Raw genomic sequence first — 8,671 nt, forward strand, 5'->3', positions numbered from 1 at the left:
TACAAACACCCAACTCAGCCACTCCACTGTGTGTCCTCCTGCATTTGGCAGTCACTGACACGAGACCTGAACTAAGGCTGGGCAGGGCTGCACCTCCAATACTGTCCAGTTGGGGTTTCCTGAGTCCAAAATTAACTTGGGGAAAAAAAAAAGTTCCAATAGAGGATGAGCTCGGTCAGAGAATCACAGAATCATTTAGGTTGGAAAAGACCTCTGGGATCATCCAGTCCAACCTTTCCCCCAGCAGCACCACCATGTTCACCACCAAACGGTGTCAAGTGCCACATCCACACACTTTTGGAGCACTTCCAGGGATGGGGACTCCACCACTGCCCAGGTCAAACTGTTCCAATGCCTGACCATCATTTCAGTGAAGAAATTTCTCCCAATATCCAACCTGAGCCTCCCCTCGTCCAACTTGAGGCCGTTCCCTCTCCTCCTGTCCCTTGTTCCCTGGGAAAACAGACTGACACTCAACTCACTACACCCTCCTGTCAGGGAGCTGCAGAGCCAGAAGGTCCCCCCTGAGCCTCCTTTTCTCCAGGCTGAGCCCCCCCAGCTCCCTCAGCTGCTCCTGCTGCTCCAGCCCCTTCCCAGCTCCGTTCCCTTCCCTGCACACGCTCCAGCCCCTCAGTGTCTCTTGTCTGAGGGGCCCAGAAGTGCCCCCAGGGCTGGAGGTGCCCCAGCAGTGCCAGCACAGGGACGGGCCCTGCCCTGGGGCTGTGACACAGCAGGGCTGGCACAGCCCAGGATGACCATGGATGGTCAGAAGCCTCCAGTGTGTCACAGAACCATGGAATCACTACATCCCAGAATGGTTTGGCTTATAAGGGACCTCAAAGCTCATCCAGTCCCGTCCCCTGCCATGGGCAGGGACACCTACCACTGTCCCAGGTTGCTCCAAGCCCTGTCCAACCTGGCCTTGACGTTGGGTTTGTGGTGCCCAGTTTGCTTTAAGAAGATTTTTCCTGGTGGTGGAATCTCTTCAGATCCCCATCGAGGTCAATGAGACCCTATTGCTGTTACACACAGATGAGCCCTAAAATACACCCACATGGCCACCCCAACCCCAGAAGATCGAACTCTAAAATGCTTCCCTGCAGGACTGCTGAGGCTCTTTGCCAGGTGGGTGCATTAAACCTTCCAACCCAAGAACTCATCCGAAGTCATTGTCCAGCAAGGGCTGACTCACCATCGATAGTCCCACCCTCCACCACCTTCCTGTGACAGCCAGGCCACTCTCACCCCTTCTTCAAGTTCACTGAACTCCCCCCCCACCCCCCGGCAGCTCACCCCAAACCTTATTGCCCCCAAAGCTTCCCATGCTGCTCCCCCACAGAGCTCAGATCCAATCTCTGGGGTCAGTACTGCTGCCCTCCACGTGCTGACACCAAACTCATGTCCCCTGCACTGTCCCTGCATGCCCATGCTCAGTTATGTCCCAAACCACATCTGCTAGATAACCATAACCTATTCCTGGCTGAATATCCTTCAAACTGCAGCATGGTGAGCTGCCCTGGAGGGCTCCTGCTCCCCACGGGCTGCTTTTTAATTTTTTAAAGGAGAAGCCCTCCCCACCCCACCAGGTTTATTTTGGTCCCTCTGAGTAAGAGGAGCAGCCTCAGCATGCACCTGGCCTAAGGGGAGAGAAAGCCAGGAGGAGGAAATGAAATGTGATAAGAAACAGAAAGAAAAGGAGGAAACGAGGAGATAGAATTGTCAGCCCAAAAGCTGAACTGGTGACAGCAAGGAGGAGGAACTGGAAATAGGGAAATATGTGTTAAAACAAGGCAAAATCAAGAAGAAAGGTGAACAGGGAACAAATTGATCTGTGAAATATTTACAAAAAGGATCAGTTGACAATGATGAAAATTTAGAAAATAATACAAGAAAATAAGAAATGAAAATAGTGAAACAGGAAGCAGTTCTTTGCAGTTGGCAGTCATGAGTTACTCTTTTTCTTCTCTGAAACTTGTTTTCTGCAGGCCAGTGTTTATCATTTCGAGCATGTTTGTTCCTGCTTCTTGAATGGCTTCAGTGCTCAAAACTTTTATTTCCACAGCAAACACTGACAGCATCACAGGGATGGGATCCCCATCTTCCTCCTTCTGCCCTTCCTATGCTGGACATCCCCTGGTGCAGGGTGGTTGCTGTGCTCTCTGGGTGGGTGGGCAGCTCTGGTTGAGGTGGATGTGCAGCTCCTTCCCAGCTCTGACAGGGGCTGGGCACTTTTCTCCAGTGACAAGGAATCCTGTGTTGACCCAAATCCTGTGCCCTGTTGCCAGAGAATCCCTCTGTTCCCTCACACCAGACCTGACCTGTCATTTGTTTCACTTTCAAAGAATCACAAGATATGCTGAGCTGGAAGGGACCCACAAGGATCATCCAGTCCAACCCTCAGCCCTGCACAGGCCCATCCCCAAGAGTCACCCCCTGGGCCCCAGAGCATCATCCAAACCCTCCTGGAGCTCTGGCAGCCTTGGGGCTGTGCCCACTGCCCTGGGGAGCCTGGGCAGTGCCCAACCAGCCTCTGGGGTGGGAAACTGACCTAAAAATAATCATATTTTTAAAGAGATTTTTTCCAAATATCCCTTAATTTTACAGATCTTTTTTTTTCTTCTGTCCTCTTTCCCTTCTCCTTCTCATGCGATTGAGCCCTGCTGCCTTTATCAAGGATAAAGCAACTTCCCAGTAGCCACAAATATTGGATAAATTTAACTCCAAGCTGTTTGAACTATTTGTAGGCCTTGTATTGACTCTCCTGATGGCAACAACCAGGGCCCCTGCAGCAGAAAAGGAGCAGTGTCTGCACCACGCACCAGCTGGGGAGCAGCTCCTGTGGGCGCCTGGGGAGGTCCCGAGTCCATCTGGGATGACGAGGCCAGACCATACAAGCTTCCTGTTGGGAACCTGCCCTGGAAGCTGCTCAGCTCCCCTCTTGCCAGACAACTGGTTGCTCCTTCTTACACCTCAGAAGTGCCTCAAGTGCAGGAGTTGGGGACTGGGCCTGTGTTTGCAAATTTGTTTCCATTAATATTGGTTTAATTAGCTTGAAACACTAAGGTTTGGGGTTTTTTTTCTGTCATTTTATGAATTTTCAAGGATCTTCCCAGTGGCACAGTCTGCTAACACTCTCTTAACTGCTGGGTTGATGTAATGAGTGCTTTTCCTCCTGCCCTGCACAGTAACAGCCCCCTGCAGCCCCATCTCAAACCAGGGCAAGGGAAAACCCTCCCAGTGCTTGCTGCCCCAGGCCTGGGCAGCTGGCAGAGGGCTCAGGGTGCCAGTGCTGAGCAGGACTGTTCCAGAGGGGTCTGAGGGTCACCAGGACAGCCCAGCAGAGCAGACCTGTCCCCCAGCTCCTCGTGCTGTGCCCCCACACTGACCCTCTGCTCCCAGCCCAGCCAGTGCTCCCCTGCCCTGGGACCTGCATTCCTGAGCAGGACAGGCCCCTGCTGTCCCTGTGTGACAGGCCCGTCCTGTCCATGTCTGACAGGCCCGTCCTACCCCTGTGTGACAGGCCCGTCCTACCCCTGTGTGACAGACCCGTCCTGTCCCTGTGTGACAGACCCATCCTGTCCATGTGTGACAGGCCCATCCTGTCCATGGCCGACAGGCCCATCCTGTCCATGTGTGACAGGCCCGTCCTGTCCCTGTGTGACAGGCCCGTCCTGTCCATGTGTGACAGGCCCGTCCTGTCCCTGTGTGACAGGCCCGTCCTGTCCATGTGTGACGGGCCCATCCTGTCCATGGCTGACAGGCCCGTCCTGTCCATGGCCGACAGGCCCGTCCTGTCCATGGCCGACAGGCCCATCCTGTCCATGGCTGACAGGCCCATCCTGTCCATGGCTGACAGGCCCATCCTGTCCATGTGTGACAGGCCCGTCCTGTCCATGGCTGACAAACAGCCTCAGGGGCAGCTCCAGCCTCCTGCAGCTCCCTGCTCCCAGCACGCAGCCATTGCCCACAGGGGCTCAGCTGGAGGCAGCTCTTGCTCTCACTCGTTTGGGGCTCTGCCTTTGCCTCCTGCCAGCAGGACATTTTGTGGTCAGGCCTTCAGGGGTTTAGTCCTTGCTCTACAGAGCAACCCCCCAGACGTTGGAGGAGAGAGGTGACATGCAGGTGACATCTCTTGGCTCTGGAACTGCCCCAAACCCACCACTGTTCCTGCTGTGTGCTCTGGGGGCTGCTGGAGGTTCTGGGTGACAACATGTGGGTTGTTTATTCCCAGAGCCATCCTGATCCCTCCTTTTCTCCTGCTCAGGATGTCACAGCTGGTCAGACTGGTGGTGCACAATGGACTGGCAGAGCAGGGCTGGTGCCTGGCAAAGTGGGGAAGCTGAGTAGGGAAAAGCAGGATGCTTTCCCAGCTGGGAATCCAGTCTCACAAGGCATCCCTGAGATACAGAATGGAAAATCCAGACATCTGATCCACTGCTGATGGAAAGAACAGCAGCAGCTATTACTATAATTATATCCATAGATGCAGATATAGCAGAAGCCTTTGGTCAGTGGGATGTGCAGTGACCCTTCCATGGCAGGGAGCCATGGGAATGGACAAACCTCTGGTGGGAGAAGGTTTTTGAGGCCCTGGCACAGAGAAACTGTAGCTGCCCCATCCCTGGAAGTGTCCAAGGCCATGTTGGACGGGGCTTGGAGCAACTTGGCCTAGTGGAAGGTGTCCCTGCTCATGGCAGGGAATAGAATAAGATGAGCTTTAAGGTCTTTTCTGGCCCAAACCATTCTGGGATTCTATGATCCTATAAAGTTGAAAAACCCACAAACCTGGAGAGCCCAAAGCAGTTTCTAACCTTCCTCCACTCCACTGGAGGGACCATGGGAACTGGTCTTCCATGGAAAGATAATCAGCTGTGGCAGATAAATTAATCCCTTAATCCCTTAAATGTCTCCAGGCTTTATCCCAAGATGGCATGTTGTAAATATGTGCCCTTTGGATCCTCACTGAGCTGCTCTTTGGCAGTGCCAGGGCTGATGCTGCAGGTGAGAAGCAGATGCCCAGTGTGACAATGGCCAGTTCCAGTGCCCCAAAGAGGGTGTGGCTGTGGCACCAAAATCTCGGAGCAGCCTGGGAGCAGCACAGGGCCCTGTAACACACTTTGCTTCACCGCCCAAGACACGTCACTGTGGTTGAGTGTAGAGAGTTTGCAGCTACAGATTAGATTAAGATTATTTGTAAAGGCTTTTTTTTTACATATGTTTTCCCTTGTGCTGGACAGCTGTGGGCAAAAGGCTCCCTAAGTCTGCTAATCCTCTGCCCAGCTGTCTGTGCCCATGTGCTGCTTCTGGCAGGCAGTGGATTCATGGCAGCCCATTCTGGCTGCTCAGAGCATCCTCTTCCTTCAGTTCAGCTCCAACTGAAACCAGCAGAGCCTCCTGCTGAGCCTCCACCTTTGTCATGCCCCTAGTGCACTCCCATGGCTTGGACTCCACGTGTACCCCAGGTCTGTTGGATCCTCAGGGTGTTGTGCAACCTGACTGAAAGCAATTCATGGAATCACAGAACGTCCTGAGGGACTCACAGGGATCATCCAGTCCAACTCCTGGCCCTGCTCAGGACACCCCAACAATCCCACCCTGTCCCTGAGAGCGTTGTCCAAACACTTCTTAAGCTCTGGCAGCCTCGGGGCTGTGCCCACTGCCCTGATCACATTGACAGGATTTATCCTGTGCTGGGTTGCAGGTGTTCACACTGAGTTGGATAAACTCTTGTCTCTTGGTTTGGTGACTGGCAGTCTCTTCATCTAAGTTTGCTATGATTTCCTAGCGATGCTTTATTAGTTCATAAACAGCTGCTTCAAATAAAAGATTTGCTTAATGCTTTGATTTAGACCAGACAGCTCTTGGGTGGTGAGGGTGAGTTATGTTCTGGTTTAAAATTCAGGTGAAAGAAGAGTGAATATGACATATGAGATGTCACTAAGACTACTTTCCTAGAACCATGGAATAGTTAAGGTTGGAAAAGGCCTCCAAGATCATCAAGTCCAACCTTGGACAGAATTCCACCATGCCCAATAAACCACATCCCCAAGTGCCACTTCTGCTCATTCTTTGAGCATTTCCAGGGGTGGTGACTCCACCACTGCCCTGGGTTTCCTTAGCCAAGTTCCCATACTCATTCCTCTTTCCAGAAGCAGCTGAGGGCTCTCCAGAGGATCACAAGCTCTCATTAAAACCAACAGGTGACTTTGGCAACTCCTTGGCCAGCCGTGGTGATTCCTGAGCCTGAAGTGGCCCTTAGGCAGCACAGCCTTGCAGGAAAGGGTTTTTTTGTCTTGAGGATTCTGGGAACGGTCTGTGGGGATTGGAAGAGCAGTGAAGACATGGGTGACTGTGCCATGCTGGGAATGGGATGTGACTGGGAGCCTTGGGGTGCCACCAGCTCCTGTGTCCTGCCCAGAAGCAGTTTTCCAGGTGGGATTTGGGCAGACCAGTGCAGGGATGAGAAACCTGCAGCAATATACCCTCCCTGGCTCCTTTCTCCCAGCCTGCTTGTCCTCTGCATGGGAAATGTCCCTTTAAATAACTAACAAGCCTTGTTGACTCTCTGCCCAAAACTTCAGTGAAAGAGGCTTCATCTTTCCACTGCACCATCTCTGATACATCAATACAGTCTGGACACTGGAGATCCTGGGTAAATGAAGCACTAATTATTAATTTAATAGTCAGGATAAAATTCTTTCAGGTTGTAAAGAGAAAGGCCACTCCCCTCAAAGGTGAATACAGCAGTAAGCAGAAAGATGGACTGATAGAACTAATATATAATCCAAGAGTTGGCTGAAAAGACGAAAGGCACCTCTCAGTCTTTTCTGTGCTTTGGGTCCTGTCTGTGATTTCTTAGATCCAGCAGCTTCCTGTGGAAACAACTTATTGCAAGGAGAACGCTGATATCAAAAATTCAAGTGCTGTAGTCAAAATCTCTTCTTGGAAAGCCCATGCAAAAAAACCCCAACAACCAAAAAAACCATACATATGTAGAAATAAAGCTAAGAAATTCATCACTTGGAACCACAGAATTAAAGCTAAAAGCTGTGGTTACTCTGCATCTTGATCAGGATGCCCTGGCTAAGATTTCCTTTTCCATTAGTGCATTATTTAGCAGCTAAAACGTAAACAGTGCACAGAGCCCAGGGCTCAGTCCTGGTTACAGAGCTGTGCCAGCACCTGCCCCTGCAGAACTCACTCCAGGCTTAATGGATCACCAAGAAATAGAGGCAAGACCTGGGCAGTGGGTAGAGAGGTTGAACATGTAAATGGAGTGGGAAGGGAAAGCCCAGACCCACAAGGGTATTTTTGCTGTGGATGGTACATGTGTCTGTCTGTCCTTCCTGAGTCTGGGACTCCTCCCACTGAAGAATCATAGAATCACAGAATCATGGAATCATGGAAGGGACCCACAAGGATCATCCAGTCCACGTCCTGACCCTGCACAGACATCCCAACAATCCCACCCTGTCCCTGAGAGCGTTCCTGGAGCTCTGGCAGCCTTGGGGCTGTGCCCACTGCCCTGGGGAGCCTGGGCAGTGCCCAACCAGCCTCTGGGGGAAGAACCTTTGCCTGAGATCCAACCTGAGCCTGCCCTGACACAGCTCCAGTCGTTCCCTTGGGCCTTGTCACCAGTGCCCACAGAGCAGAGATCAGAGTTGCCTCTCCTCCTCCCCAGTAAATTCCTCCTGCAGACACCTGAGCTCCTTCTCTCCATGCTGCCCTTCCCCTGGGAGCTGAGGACTTCTGGAGAATGACCCCAGGACAAAGTGCCACCAGCCAAACAGGAGCACAAACAACAGATCTTGACATGTCCTATCCACGCTCACCTGGAAGCACCACAAACAGCCTCCAGCCTTCACCATGACCCTGGAGGGGCTGTGCAGGAAGCCTGGAGTCCCCGCACCTATTTTTTGGTGCCTGGCACCTTCCCAGCCAATCCAGAGCTCTGGTGCCACTGCAGTGTCTCAGTGTGCTGGTAAACTGAGTCACCAGTGCCAAACCAGGTCTGCACACCAGCTCTCCATGGAAGAGGCATCACTGGGCTCTACACTCAGGCAGGTGAAAGGCTCCAGGAGTTCTTCCTGTGCCAATTTATTCCCTGAAGCCTGTGTTCCCTCCCTGAAGCCTGTGTTCCCTCCCTGAAGCCTGTGTTCCCCGTGCTTTGGGCCCCAGGGCTGCCTGGGCTCTCCCAGCATTGTCAGGAAAACAGAGCAGCCGTGGCTGCAGTTGTGGGTATTGACATGCACCTGTATTCATGGCTCCATAAAGCTGTTTTATGGTGATATAATGATCCTAAATATGGGGCGTATTGGCAACAGAGAGTTAGCAATTCTAAGTGGTCTATCCTTAGTGAAATAAATGCCTTCCAGTTATCAATCGAGGAGCTTGATGGAGTCAAGTAAACATCAGCTTTTCAATATCTCTCCCTGCTGCAGCTTCACAAGGTATCAATATATCTATTTGAGTCCTTTGTGAGTAAGACATAAATCTGGGCGTTTGTTTCCTGGGAACAAATGCTTTATTATTAGCAAATTGTAAAGCAGGGTCTAAGCACTTTGCTAACAAGTGCATGATCTGCAATTCTAATGGCAGTTCATCTCCCATCTCTCTCTCTCTCTCACACACACACACACACACACACACACACACACACACACACACACAC

Source organism: Neopelma chrysocephalum, unplaced genomic scaffold (assembly GCF_003984885.1).
Source record: "Neopelma chrysocephalum unplaced genomic scaffold, ASM398488v2 Primary Assembly neopelma1_96873, whole genome shotgun sequence".
Lineage (NCBI taxonomy): Eukaryota > Metazoa > Chordata > Aves > Passeriformes > Pipridae > Neopelma > Neopelma chrysocephalum.